Below are 2,361 nucleotides of genomic sequence, written 5' to 3' on the forward strand. Positions count from 1 at the left end.
GAGGGGAAAGTCCAAAATTCCGATTTAGAAATGAGCCAAAGACATGAATAGACAATTCACCTAAAAAGATACTAAAATGACCCTTAAACATATGAAAAGAAATTCACTCATACTAAGAGTGCAAATTACAAATGTTATCGAGAACAGTGACTAGGATGGGCATGAAAAAAGGCAGGTAATTACAAGTGTTGGCAGGGATGTGCAGAAACGAACCCTTGTGCGCTGCTGGCAGGACTGTAAAATGTGGCAGCCTGTTTGGAAGACAGTCTAGCAGTTCCTCAAAAAATTAAACAGAGTTACCATATGATCCAGCAATTCCACTCCTAGGTATCCAACCATGAGACACGAAAACACACACCCACACAAAAACTTGTACGTAAATGTTCACAGTGGCATTATTCACAACAGCCAAAAGTAGAAACAGCCCAAACGTCCATCCCCCGATGAATGGATAAACAAAATGTGGTCGATGCACCTAGTGGAACGGTCTTCTGGCACAAAAAGGAATGGAGTATCACTACATGCCACAACACGGATGAACCAAAACAATATGCTAAGTGAAAGAAGCCAGACATAAAAGCCACACTGTATGCTTCCATTTATACAAAATGTCCAGAATAGGCAACTTCTTAGAGTCATAAAGTTTACAGGCTGTCAGGGGCTTCAGGGAAGGAAGAATGAGGGGTGACTTACTACTAGGTACAGGGTTACCTTTTGGGGTGATGAAAATGTTCTAGAATTGATTGTGGTGATGGAGGCACAGCTCTGTGAATATACTAGGAACCACTGAATTGTGCACCCTAAATGGGTGGATTATACAGTATGTGAGATATGCCTCGATACGGCTGTTATATAAAAAAAAAAAAAAGAAACTACCGGAAAATACCATTTCTCTACTGTCACAGCAGCAAACACTCTAAAGCTTGATAATATACTCTGTTGACAATGCCGTGGGGTAACAGACACTCCTGTACATTGTGAGAATGCAAAATGGAAGGCAAATTTGATCATATCTAACAAAATTAAATTTATATTTACCCTCTGATCCAGCACCAACAGTTATAGGGCCTTGCTCTTTTTTTAAGGTTAGTTTATATATGTATGTATGTATGTATATAATCTCTACACCCAATGTGGGGCTCAAACTCATGACCCCAAGCTCAAGAGTTGCATGCTCTTCCAACTGAGCCAGCCAGGTGCCCCTCTGGGGCCTTACTCTTAAAATACACCTGTAACAACAAGAAAACACAAGCACATTCATGATTACTCACACCTGCAAAACAGTAGAAACTACCTAATCATCTAAATGAAGGATACTGGCTACATAAACTATGACACATCCACATAATGGAGTACTTTGTAGCTGGAAACAAAACAAAAAAGATGTTGGGGGGCACCTGGGTGGCTTAGTTGCTTAAGCATCCAACTTTGACTCAGGTCACGATCTCATGGTTCACATGTTTGGGCCACACATCGGGCTCTGTGCTGACATCTCAGAGCCTGGAGCCTGCTTCAGATTCTGTGTCTCCTCCTCTCCCTTCCCCTCCCCCACTCACGCTCTCTCTCTCGCTCTCTCAAAAATAAACACTAAAAAAATTTTTTTTTTTAAAGATGTTGGAAGATCTCTAGAGGATGATATGGTCATTTCCAAGAAAAATTGTAAAGTGAAAAAGAATATAAATAGTCTGTTCCCATTTGTGTAAGAAAGGGGAAATAAGTAAAAATCCACTTTATCTCCTTATTTTTGCAAAAGGAAACACAGGAAGGATGAACCAGAAAAAAAAAATGAAAGTAGTTACCTATAAGTAGTGTGTGTGTGTGTGTGTGTGTGTGTGTGTGTGTGTGGTGGGGTGGACAGCATGAAATAAATCGGGGAGGGAACAGCCTTTGTAGGGTATATCATTTTGTGTAGTTTAATGCTGGGGTCAGAGGGGACAGCTTCGAAGGGCTGCCACTATCCAAATATGGACCAACTGGAGCATCAAAATTAAGATGACAGTAAAGGATTCTAATCACTGAATAAAACAGGAATCTCGGAGACCAATTTAGTAATAAACAGGTAAGTATATACATGGGGGGAGACGGGAGGTTCTTCCTTACAGTAATGCTGACATATATATGGAAGGACTGGTAGGATTGGAAAATCTTCACCTTGCTTCCATTGTAGTAAATATTGACTTGGATGAGACTCATCCATGGATGCTAAATCTCTGGGAGAGAAAGTCTGATAAGGAGCAGGATATTTATATAGTTTTGAAGTATCTATTGACCACTTATTAGCTCCAAGGGGCAAAATTGTAACTACAGTGGGGAACCTGGCCAGTGCTTTGACCAGCTGATCAAAATGAACATTACAACCAT

This window comes from Panthera uncia, chromosome X (assembly GCF_023721935.1).
Source record: "Panthera uncia isolate 11264 chromosome X, Puncia_PCG_1.0, whole genome shotgun sequence".
Lineage (NCBI taxonomy): Eukaryota > Metazoa > Chordata > Mammalia > Carnivora > Felidae > Panthera > Panthera uncia.